Raw genomic sequence first — 13,433 nt, forward strand, 5'->3', positions numbered from 1 at the left:
CAGAAGTGTTGTGGGTATTCTGGCTGGCCATAATTCACTAGCTGGACATAGAATAGGAATTCTCGAAGATGATACGTGTTCATCCTGTAATGGGGAAGCGAAATCCACGCAACACTTTCTATGTGAGTGCCCCGTCTATGGAAGCATCAGACATCAAATTTTCGGTGATGATTTGCTTCAACTGCAGCGCATCCACTAACGGAGATTCTGTGATACATAAACAAATCCGAGATATTATGTTGGATGGGGGTATCGAGTACCGTGGACTACTTGAGTTTGAATGCTCAGAGGCTTTGCCTTTCCCCCAACTAAAATACACAAGCTAACATCTCAAAATATTGTTCGATCTTTAAAAAGCGTTTGACGTTTGACGAGGTACACATAGTACCGATGTTCGAGGAATTTACGACGGTGTTACACGAAATTGACGCTTCCTTAAATTCAAGGCCACCCATTTCAAGCAATACTGAAGACCTCGAGGGATTAACCCCGGGACACTTTCTGATGTAACGACCATCAATAGCATTACCGGGGGTAGATAGATCTGAGTAGGACGTTTACGAACGGTGCCTAGGAGTGTTTGCACCACCTGCAATTCAGAGCACAATGGGCTAGGGAAATCCCTAACGTAAAGCCTGGGCAGCTGATGCTGATCAGAAAACGCGATAACCTGGTAATTTTCCAACCAGAATAATTCATTACAGGATATTCCCTCAATCGCAAGGATTTGGCAGCAGGTGTTCACCAAATCAACCACCGAGATCGATCCAATCATCCAACTGAACGAAGAACGCAGCCAGCTTCACCACCACATAGCACTAATTTTCAGGGCAGTGACAACTCTCCTTGCGAGATTAACCGCTGTAGTTAACCGCGTTTCGACATAGTACGGCCCAGCTGATCTCTCTCACCAGGCTGTCGATCGAAAGTCGGGCCGTTGATGCCGCGATCGAGCTGCAACAATGATGACGGTCGAGACCGGGGAAACGCAGTCAACCAAAGAACCGCCCCAACTCTCTGGTGTCTAACCTACACTGTTACTGGTATCACCAGCTCGCAAGTACAACAGTAATAACCAGGGAAACTGGTAAAACAGCCTCCGCGTAGAGTTTGGCGCTCCTATCCGTGCAGAAAACCGCCTGCATGTACAAATCCGGTCGCAACAGCCGAATCAAGTCCTCGTTATCTCCTTACTTCCTAGAACTGCCGTCAATAGGAAGCAACTCCAGCGCCAACCTGTCAATTTCCATTCAGCCAAAGCTTCACAGATCGCCACGTTCGGGACGCATGAATTTGGGCATTACTCGCCTGTACTTCTGGTAGGTCATCAGCGATCATCGGCATGAACTTCTTGGTCCAATATGGCCTCCTCATCGACATCAGAGGTAAAAAGTTACAGGATTCATTGAATATAGTTGTTTTGTATGGCAACATGGAAGTTACTCCCGTTTATATCGTCCTCATTATTTCAGAAGTCGCTGCACCTTCGGAACAGTGGTACTTTGTTGCCAGTCGGATGGTGTTCTTCCTTCCTGAAGAACCCAATTAAAGAATTCATGAGCCATATTATTGGGTCCCAGCTCTTCGTTTTCCAGAGCTCAGATGCGATGTCGTCAGGTCCTGTAGCTTTCCCTGATTTCACTCGTTTTATTGCTTCCTCGACTTCAGTTGCGCTTACAGGTGGAACTGCTCCCAATGCGGAACTGTACCAATGATGTGGAAGATGAGCAAATTTCCAGTAGAAATCTGCTCGAGAAATTTGCACCATCTATCGGTCGCGGCTCGACGATCAGTAAGCAAAGTACCGTTCTTGTCATTAACACAACAGAAGTGTTCGATATCCTGTGTGCGTTCTTTTCGGCTTTTGGCAAATCGATACAGATCTCTCTCGTTATTCCGAGTGTCCAGGGGATCGACAGATCTTTGTAATGGGCCGCTAAGGTGACATAGATCGCTTTCTTTGCTTCCCGGTTGGCATTGTTATAGATTTGCCAATTGGCGAACGATTTATCGCCGAAGAACTTGTCGTAGAGGTTTTTCTTTTCACGAACCTTAATTTTGACATTGTCATTCCAAAACCAAGTATCTTGGATGATGTACCACTTATCTGGCTTGGTGATCCTTAGGGTTGCGCTTTGTGGATCGTGTCTTTAATTTGGTTCTACGATTCTTCCACATTCGTGATGGTTGGTAATCGTGCTCGCCCATTCTCGTTTTCTTGCAGGTATAGTTTCCTTAAGATCTACAAACCAGGAAGATGCTGGAAGATGCGTTGTTCCCTCAACTACTGAGCTTAGTTCCATCCCTTCTAATTGGAGTTTGAATAACATGGATCTGACACCAGCACCCATTTTTTTTAAAAGAGCCGACGCTTCCGACTATTAGGTCTTTGTATCTAAGACTGCAGCAATACTGGTGTGCCAGGAGATAAATTTTCATATTGCAATTGACCCGACGGAAACCAAATCTTGGAAGACAGTTTTCCTCGATCCCACTGGCGAAGGATACCTGCTTTGGCATTCATTAAAAGGGTCATTTTTTGACATTTTTGAGCACTGTTACAGCTAAATATTAAGAAAAGGTCAAATTGACGCTTCCGTTCCTTAACCTTCACCAAAAGTGCGACGCAAATACTACCCCAACTTCTCCAGGACAAACACTGAAATACCAGGAACGTATGTTCAACTCAGAGGAAGGGAGGGAAACCGACTTAACTTAGGCCTAAACCAGATAGTCTTCGATCTGCATATAATCAGGACTTGTGTCGTTTTGGCAAATATATATAAGGAAGCAATGTTTCTGTCACGTTCCCAAGATACCCCGGAGATGATGCAGTGTCTAATGATTTGCTTCTGCCCTAGACGGAACTGTCAGTCCCTTTTTTAAAAGACTTGGATCTTTTGTCCAAACTGTGGGGTCCATGGACCTAAAAAAGTTGAAGAAGTTTCTCCCCAAATGGTTCAGTCTGCACTCAGGACCTCCTCCATTTCTGAGAACTTTTTTCTCCAATTTTAGCCTCCAAATTAAGGACTAACCTTCCTTCAACTAATTCAGGCCGTAAGGAGTAGTGGGTGAGCCCTTTTTTACTCAAAATTGATTGGGTGTGTTTAGGCATCCTACGGTAGTCTGTAACTTGAAATCCTCATCGGTTAGATTTCTTCAATTTGTTTAATTCAAGTTTGGGGGTTTCACCCCCGCTAAAGATGCTGAATCTAAAGATAAATCCACGCAATTTGAGTGAAAATCGTCTTATCTAGTTTCTGGCTGCCACCACCCAGTTCTCCCCCTAAATCTGCATAAATCCCAAACCCCCAAACCCAAGTAAAAATCCAATTAAACGAACCTTTCTCCGCGTCCAAGTCACCGCGAGCCCTTGAACCTTCCCAATCGGGGAACCTGTCGCTCGCTCCAAGAACTCCTCCCACTAAGTGCACTCTGTCCACCGGTTTGACTGCCTCGAACCAATGCACTCACTTCCGTCGCCCGCCGCGGCTGGCAATTGTCACAAGTCACAAGCGCTGACGCCGAGAAGCCTGTCAGCGGCCGCGTCCATATTTTGCGCTAGTTCCAGGCGCGATTTGTAGCAATTTCGCGGTCCGCACTAGGCAGAACCCGCGGTTTCACTGTTATGCACACACACCATGCGTCATGCGTCAGATTTAATGATGCACCGACGACCGAATGGGCACCTGATTGGGGCCGGCAGCAATCATTTGCGATTTTCGCGAACGCGCGCCAAGAAATGCGGACCATGGACGGTAACGAGCTGGTAACGATGCCAGTCACGTGCGTTTTGGCGCTCGTTTGAAAGTCACGGGCAGCTGGGCCCGAAGGGGTTGAAGGCGGGCGCAAGGAGCCCCCAACCGCGTATTCTATGCTAATAAGGACTCGCCACTAGCGCGCAGTCAATTCAAGTCAAAGTTCACTAACGGCAGCTTCCGCTTTCCCGTTCGCCTGTTCAAATCCGGCCCGCGAGCTGTTTACTTCCGGTCTCTGCACTGGACTCGCTCACGTTTTTTTTTGTATCCGCCCCGGCCAACGTATTTTCCAACGGACAGCCCGAACGCGACGCTATTTCACCGTTGACTAACGACGTCCGAAAAATTTGACGGAAAAATGAAAACAAAACGCCGCGCTACCATCGAATCGGTGGCAGTCGCAAAACGAGCTGCAGACCTCGGGGCCGTGGACGCGGGATCCACTCCGGCCACCCTTCCGAGCCTCCCTGCCGGCGCGACCCCTCGCGCACACAGGCCTGCATGCATGCGTCGCCATGTAAAAGAGTTTTTGCTGGTTCGGTCGCTTTTCCTCCTCGCCAGCGGCAGGGCTTTTCCGTTTTTTCCCTTTTTTAAAGTCACATTTTCACGAGCGGAAAAAACCGTCGCGAGGCGATGCTCGGAAGTGAGAGGCGACATCTCGCGACCATTGTCGAGCGCCTGAGCTGCGCTCATTGCACTGGAGGGCGGGTGCTGCCACCCGCACGACCCACTCCATCGCCCGCCATCCCCTCAACGGCCACGCCGGGCTGCAGTCAATCATTTCTTCGGTGAGAAAAGCGAGGATGGATTTTCCTCCGTGGACACGAGCACATGGACAGGAGGACAAGCAGCCGCGAAGGGAACAAAAAATTCCCGTTCCGGTTCCCCTTTGCCAGTTGAACGCGCGCCATTCAACTTTCCCGCTCGTATCCATTTGCCGTGGCTTCGGCCTCAGATGCCGAGTCTGTGGCGGTATGTGTGTAAGCTGGAGAGCGATTGCCGCCGTGGTGGGGTTCGTGGGGGGAACAGCCAATCAGAAGATTGTACAATGTGGACGCGATGCACGTCGTGCGCAATGAGATCGATTTCGGCGGTTTGGTGTCGTGTTCCGTTCCGCGGGCTCCATCTTCTCCATTTTCTTTCTGGTGCGGTTTTTGTTGGGTGCGTATGGAGCGTTCCCCGGCTGGGATGCGGAACAGTTTGTTGGCTTGAATTCGCCGCGAATGTGTGTCGAGGGAGACCAGCTCTGGGGGAGGCTTCGCACTTGTGGTTTTATTGTGTCTGAGCGCGAAGATGCTGGGTGGAACCGGGAGGCATGAATGGAGCAGTAAATGAGAAAATGAACGAACGGTTAATGATGCAGCGAAGAGTTGCATTGAAATTGTTAATTATTGGGAAATAATTGAGGTGGCGATGCTCCCAAGTTGACTTTTCCTAATTAAGTTTGTTCGCCTTTTTCTTCGTTTTTTTGCTATGGAAATTGGCCTTTTTGTAATCTGCAAAAGCAACAGATTATCCGGAAAAGGATAAAATGCGACCTGTGATGAGTGGATAGAAAAAATGAAACGAGCCTCGGTTGTCCTGCAGATTTTTTGAACTCCGAAAGTCTAAAAGGGCGCATTCAGTAGTCAGCATTGCATTTGTATTGTTGAAAATTGCTATGAAAAAAATCTTTTAAGAGTTTTCCGGCAAATTGTAGAAAGCACAATCTCCAATTATTTGCTTAAAATATTTTCTTTTCAAAAGGTTGCCAAAGTTTGCTCGGCAGTTCCTTATCTAGGAGGCGCACATATTTACTAATTTCGACTTTTTGCAACTTTACTTCAACATTTCACTTACCCTCTGATCAGAAAGTACCTGCAATTTTGAATTTTAATTAATTTTTATTTTTATCTTTTAATTTCAAACGAAATGCGCGCAGCTGAACCGTTTGTTTTTTCTTTTTAAGCTGGTACCACCTTAGCTGTCATTTGTTTGTATCCGTTAACTTTACACCTTTTGCCGCATTTTCATGTGGATAGTTCTGTTGAACAAAGATTTTTTTTTAATTGTCTGTTGCTAACCAAATTTTGTATTCTGATGCATTGAAAATGCTGGAAAAACCTCTGGAGAGTTTGCTCTGTCGAAAAAGCGGGCATACGAGTGGTATAAAGACTTTAAAAGTGGTTGAACAGTGGTAGAGGATTTGCCTCGTTCCAGGCGCCTACATCAAATGCCGAAAAAACATAAAAAAGTGAGAGAAATGCTGCTCAAAAATTGTCAGATCAGCATATGGAATCTATCAGCACATTGTGGTGGAAATTTGCATATGAGACGGATCTCGGCTCGTCGCAAAAGGACTGAATTTCTTGCTAAGGATATGATTTCTGAAGCGAATAATGACTCAACCTTCATGAAACGCATAATTCCTTTTGATGAGATTTAGGTCTACGAATTTGAAATGGAGACAACTTAACAATCGTCCGAGTGCCGCGTCGACGAGCCAAAGCTAAAGGCCATCCCTTTGATGGCTACCAGTGGCGCAAGGACTAGGACACTGACTCCAAGGTGGTAGAAAGGGAGGATTCCGTTCGGGCGCAACATTTTTGGGGGGCCTAGAATAGAAATTCGAATAAAAAATGAGGTAATATGAAAGCTCACATACCTTCCATCCTAAATCCCTATGATTTCTATTTCAAGGTTCGTTTTGCCAATTTTTTTTTACCCTGGTCTCGGATTTTCGCGTGTTGCTCGAGATGGGTGTTATTTTAATAATAATAATAATCGCTGGCGCAACAATCCATATTGGATCAGGGCCTTGAAGTGTGTTAGAGCACTTAATTCAAGACCGTAACGGTACACTAGAGAGATTATTACCCTGATTTGACTGAGGTACTCATTCACAGCTGAGTCGGCTGGTATTCGACTTCAAATCACGATACAAATTCCACTTTCACCAGTGAGGTTTGAACCGCGACCTTCCGTACGATAGTTTTGTGCTCTAACCACTCAGCTATCCGGACACGGGTGTTATTTTGAAGGAGATAAAATACATTTGCTGCATTGGTCATTTTTGATTTATTTATAAATTCCTGGTAGGTTTTGATCATAGGGTTAAGTGGCTGAATTGATTCTGATTCACAGCACCAATTTTTAGCAGAACTACCCACAATGAAGCTATCAATAGATTAAGGGCGACGCAAGACAGTTAGCTTATGAAGGGCTCCTTAGGCTAACAAAGAGTAAAAACGTCCGTCGAGCCGGATATCAGAGAAATTTATTGGATTCTTTAGTGCAAGGAAAGATTCACCATCTCCACCGTTAAATTATTATCCAAATAATTTGGTGCAGACGAATTTGTAACTTCCACTGATATAAAGAATTACTGATTATTTTATCCCTCTGTTATCTGTAGTGCAAGTGCAAGGGAAATTGGCAGAAACCAGCAATAGGACTCTCCAACGGAACAATTTTGCGAGCATCGCCAAACTGAGTCGCAATTTTGGGAAGGACAGCCAGGATCGTCACTCACTAGGGACTTCCAAGCAAGGTTGGAACGGCTTAACCAATTGTGGACTTCATGCACGGAATTACACTCCGTGGCACTATCCGAAACAAAACTTACTTCGGATCAACGGGAAGAATATATGAAGGAGTATGGACTGTCGGAGGACATCTACATGGACCTTCTCACCTGTTTCCAAACAGGGATCAACGAATTCAAGGCTACGGACGTCACAGGGAAGGATGAGCAACCATCCGCTGACCCAGGGCGGATACGGTTGGAGAGAATTGCTATTCCCAAGTTCAGTGGGGAGTATAGTCAATGGAGGACTTTCAACGACCTTTTCAAGTTAATGGGGCATAACAATGAAGGACTCTCTCCTGTAGAGAAGATGCAGCACCTAGAACTCATCTGCAGGGGGTGGCTGTCGGGGTAGTGTAACATCTGGAGGTGAGCAACGATTACTACCAAGAAGCGTGGAAACTCTTACGAAAACGCTATGAAAACAAAAGGGCGATCGCTTGGAATTACTTGCGGAAATTCAATAGCAAAGTAAGGAGAAGACGTAACTATCGAGCTGACCATGTACGCAACCTCCAAGTTTCTAGCTAGTATGGAAGGCATCGGCGTGAACATTGAACACTGGGATCTGTTGATAATTTATATGATTGTTCAGAAACTAGATCAAGGGTCTAAACGTCTATGGGAGACATCGCAAGGAGCTTCACCCGACATTCCAAAGCTGTCAGTATTTATGGATTTTTTGTTTGGTCGTTTCAGAACTATGGAAGCTCTTGGTTCTCCGAAGAAGAACAAAAGGATCGAAACGCTCGTGGCCAACGACGCTACCGAATGCGACATGTGTTAAAAGGATCACCAAATACACCAATACAGCAAGTTCAAGTCCTCAACCCTCCAGCAGCGAAGTACGAAAAAGGAGTTTTTGTTGCAACTGCCTTAAGATGGGGCATGTCGGTTGTGCTGAAGGAAACAGTAACGCTGCTACATACCGACGTGATAAAGGCATCAGAGTTTTCGGTCGATGCGCTTTTGGTTTGTGTGGTCGACAACTTGCATTCTACATTGCAAGCTGGCTTGTCCCGACGACTATCGACCTATGACCATTTTGTGAACTATTATATCAGTTCTCGTGAAGAGATATCCACGAACTCCAACTGCTGTTACTCTCTTACAAGGTCCTCCCACTCACAGTACAGGTCCTTGTCGTCTCCGAGCACGTTTCAGTTGCGTTCTGACTATAGGCTCATTCTATCATTTGTTGCTATCCTTATCTGCCGTAAGGCTGGTGTAGCAATCTTTAATGCGTATCTGGTTTTACATATTACTTCCAGATATTCATATTGTAGGGTGTAATTGCACAGTAGGTGACTGAGACTACCTGCATGGGAGCAGCCGCCTCTCTTACCTGGACATAGTGAGAGAGTCCAATGTTAAGGCGCAGCTGCATTTCACTAAAACCAGACCAACATAAGAAGGATGCTTCAACGAAGTCCCCTGAAAACTTAAAAAAGTTTAAGGAGACTCCAAGAGGATCCATAGACGTCATCCGAAAGAATCTAGGAAATTCTTAAGAGTTCGGGAGCCCAACTGCTATCAGAAGGGCTGCCTTACATAGTCTGTAAGGTCCACGACTCTAGGTGAATTAGGGAGGAGGAGTAGACACCCCAGTAGGACATCAGCCTCTCTGCGCCTGATGACTTCATGATTACGGTCTCAATGTTATGAGTGGAAACCAATGTTCAAAGCTCAGAAATGAACCAACATCAAGAATCCAATCCACAACCGACAGAAACTTTCACCATGATTCTCAGCGTATTCTCAACAAGAAGAAAAACGTAAGATTGTCGTTTAGGCAAAAATAGTAAAAAACAGGCATATGGCTAATATGACCAGGATCTATCATGCTACAATGATGAAGGTCATTGCCATGAGGAAAGTTAATAAGGAGAGGTTGTACTCTCGGTATTATCTTGGAGTACCCCAGGGGGAAACAGATCCCAACTAACGACTCAAACAATATGTTCTCATCGATCGTAAAGGTAAATCATCATAAAACCTATGTCCTGTTCCCGAACTAAACGCTTTGATAACCAAAAAGGACGCCGAGACAACTATTCTGCTGACTATAGCAAGAATTCAAGTACGGGATGCAACCGGACAATTTATCTGTCTCAGAGCATTGATTGATTCCGGGTCCCAATGAAGCTTTGTGGCGCGGCAGGATCTGCAGCATTCGAAATTTATTTCGGATGTTGCGGATGCGGACGGGTAGATGGCGCTGAACTCCGAAACTCTCCACTCACTCGTTTTCTGAACGCACCAGGGGAGTGGAGAACCAGCGGTAAAAAAATGCCGTTGGTTGGGACAGTAAGGACCGCATGGAAATAAGTCGGTCTCTTCTGTTTCCAACCACGGCGGCGTTGACATGAATTACAAATGTCCGGTCGAACAGTTCGAAGTTTACTTAAAAAAAAGTCAAATATTTAAAAATAAAGTTAATGTGTACAGAGTTTTGAATTGCTGATGTTTGTTTTGATGAAACTTAATATTTAAATATACAAATTTTTATTTATTGCCAACGAGGAGATTGAAACATCATAAGTAGCGTAAGTGCTAAAGCTTTATCACGGAGGCAGCTGCGCAAATGCTTAACGTCAAACGGCATAGCGCTCAACATAACGCTCAGTCAACATATTTGGTTTGGGTGCTAAATCGTCAATACAAACGAGAGATCGAGATTTCTTTCAAGCAAGGGTGATCTGAACCTCAATGTATCCACCCCCATCATACCGAGCATCACCAATGTCTGCCCTGCTGTGGAGATTAAGGCTCAGTTACCCAATGGACTGAATTTGGAAGATCTGGCTGATCCTGCTAACGGCACCCCTGGCAACATCGATACGCTGCTGGGGGCAGAGGTGTACCATTCGTTACTACTACATGGATTTAAGAAAGGATCTCCATGCGCCATTAACATCAAAATTTGATGGCTAATGCTTAGGCCAACATATGCGATAGACACAAGCGCAGGCATAATATCCATGGTTAGCACCGAAGAAAGCACGAGCAAGCCGCTGTTAAGGACGCATTCACCTTCAAAGTAAATTTGAACCCAGAACTCGTAGGGAAAATGACGAAGTGGCAATTTCTGTCAGAAATTTCGAAACTGACTATCGGTTGGCTACAACCATGCGTCATCATAGGAAAAATGATAATGCAACAGTTATGCATCAACAGACGGGCTGCGATGAGCTCATTGACGGCGAATTTAGTATGAGATGGATGGCAGCTGCCTACTTTACAAAAGGTGTCAATTCCTCATTGGTTATGGTATGAGGCTAATGCTCGCCTTCAGATTCATGGATTCTGTGATGCATTAGAGTCCGCATACGCAGCAGTTATATGCACTCGTACCCAGGGTTCGGATGGTACGATTACAACAAGGCTACTCACGTCTAAAGCCAAAGTAGCTCCTAATCGGTTCCTCGATTAGAGTCGTATTGGCCGAACTGATGAAACCTACATCAAACCATACTGTTGGAAAGATTCCACCATTTTTCTTCAGCGGATTCAAAAACAAGCATTTAAATGGAAAACATTTGTCGCTAATTGAGTCAGCCTAATACATTTGAATTCTGATGTCGCTCAATTGAATTATGTAACTGGTAACACCAATCCAGCTGATATCGTATCTAGTGGAACCTTTCCTCAGGAGTTAATAGGAAACAGTTTATGGTAGGAAGGACCAACGTGGCTATCATAAGACTGCAATAAATGTCCAAAAACAATCGTGTACACCGACAAAGCTGTGGTCAACAAGGAAATCCTTAATGACAAGTCGTGCTTGGTGAGTACGAAGATTGATCGAGGTGCGATCTCGAGGCTGTTAAATCCCTATCTAGAGTATCAAGCCACCGTTGTTTCGGGCTGCATTTTGGTGGTTTACCATCGACTTCGATGTTCAGACCAATCTTGGCAAGTGATTTCTCGTTAGCACGAATTGCATGACCATACCATCGAAGACGCCTCTCTCGCAAATTTGCACGATCAGTGCAATCCCATAACGATCGCGGATATCCTCATTTCGGATGTTAAGCCCTTGAGTGTTTAACGTAAGTACCTGTCGTGGAGACTTAATTCGACGGTCGTCTTCAGACACGGATTGATTTTGTGACCACAATCAGAGCCCCGTTGAGACAAGCAATAATGGTACCAGTCTATACCAAGTACGTGGCTTAGCATTCATACTGGTGGATAGTGGATGCAAGAATTACCTAAATCTCTACCGAACTAAGGAGTACGGCACCCGTGTTGAAACGCAACACCACGCCGATGCCCGAAGGTCTCTTCTCGCTTGAGCATAACCACAACCCCCATAAAACCCCCACTAGGAGGCCTACCGCAAATAACCGAGCTGTACTCACATACAACGGGAGTTCACCCGAAGTATGAGAGTCCAGGGGCTATCCCGGTTTCCATGGTACCAGTATACCCCTGGCAAGGTTTCGTGACCAATTTGCCACTTCAGATGAGTCCCCGTGCAGACTCGGGTCTGATCGCCCTAATTAGGTTTTTGGAGCATTCGCCTACTGCATCACGACCGGCAAACCAAAGTGAGTATAGCGTCTCCCGGTGTCACCACTATGGAGGTTCTCCTTGGCCACTTGGTTTTGGTTTGATCGACAGGGTTGCCGCTCCGTCTTCCTCACCGCCACCTCAGAGCACCTCATTTCGAATGTGATCAAAACGTGTCACGCCACTAGTCCAACGTAACATCTTCGTCTCCATTACCGCAAGACACCGTCCATTGTCTTTTATAGTTGGCCAATACTCAGAACCATAGAGAGTGACATGACGGACAATATTGCGGTAAATTTTAGATTTGAGAAATTCGTTGATACGTCGATCGCGAAGAACACCAGTTGTGGAACGCCACTTCATCCAGGTTGCGTTAATGCGTGAAGCAATTTTATAACGCAGTTCTCCATAGGCTGATAGCGTTGACCCGAGGTATTTAAATCGCTCAGTTGTGGGCAGATCACTGCCGCTGACAGTGGACATTTCGCTAATGTGGTAATTACACATCATCACCACCTAACGTTTCATGGAGAAGCGCAGTTGGTCCTTAGTATAATCCGAGAGAAGTATTAGATCATAAACGGCTTGACTGCGGTAAAATCCTTAATAAGGAAATGCTTGATATGTCTTAAGGTAAATGCGAGACCGACCCAACAATTGATGGGGGAACTGCCTATTGAGCGGATTCACCCAGGGAAACCTTTTGCACGAACCGGTGTTGACTATGCTGGTCCTATATCCATCAAATGAAGAGTGGAAGGGAACCTAGAACACTGAAAGGATACATTGTCGTCTTCGTCTGTTTGGCTACGCAAGCGGTACATCTCGAATTAGCAAGTGATTTGACAGTAAAGAGGAACGGTTCATACCCTCCTCAATGACAGTTTGTTTAACTTTCAGGTTTGTTTCTTTGCACTGGATTAACCTCGCGGCAGTAGGTTGTAGTTATATTGATCGCTACAATTTGATCCTACTTTGCTTCTTATTTATCAACCATGGTACCTTCGGCCCCTTTCCATTGTCGGCGTCCCCAGAAAGCGATTTCTTCCTGCACACTGCCGGTGGTCAGGAGTTTAGCTTTTATTTTTCAATAGTGGCTTACATGTAAACATTGGTAACTTATTTTTAACTTAAATTTCACTTAGCAATCTTACTTTTATTTCAATGAGTGCCTACCGTGGTATCGCTCATAGATTTCGTCATTGTGTAGGCTACGGAATCGTCCATCCTCATGTAGGGGGCCAAAAATTCTTCGGTGGATTCTTCTCTCGAACGCGGCCAAGGGTTCACAATTATTCTTGCTAAGAACCAAAGTTTCCGAATAATACATGAGGACTAGCAAGATCATAGTCTTGTACAGTAAGAGCTTTGACCCTATGGTGAGACGTTTCGAGCGGAACAGTTTTTGTAAGCTGAAATAGGCTCTGTTGGCTGACAACAACCGTGCGCGGATTTCATTATCGTAGCTGCTATCGGTTGTGATTTTCGACCCTAGATAGGAGAAATTATCAACGGTCTCAAAGGCGTGATTAGGAAAGTACTAGTCGACACCTTTCATTTAATACCCCACATGACTTTATTCGTTGGAAAGA

General features: G+C 45.4%; 1 protein-coding gene across 1 annotated transcript in view; it reads right to left on the reverse strand.

Annotated features, from left to right (window-relative positions):
- The window catches only part of LOC119646131 (myb-like protein Q), a 162,902-nt gene extending 158,772 nt beyond the window's left edge, over positions 1–4,130 (reverse strand). The window contains exon 1 of the mRNA XM_038046480.1: positions 3,344–4,130. The gene's annotated coding sequence lies outside the window, so the exon portion shown is untranslated. The remainder of the gene's footprint in view (positions 1–3,343) is intronic.
- Between the last annotated feature and the right edge of the window lie 9,303 nt (positions 4,131–13,433).

Source organism: Hermetia illucens, chromosome 1 (assembly GCF_905115235.1).
Source record: "Hermetia illucens chromosome 1, iHerIll2.2.curated.20191125, whole genome shotgun sequence".
Lineage (NCBI taxonomy): Eukaryota > Metazoa > Arthropoda > Insecta > Diptera > Stratiomyidae > Hermetia > Hermetia illucens.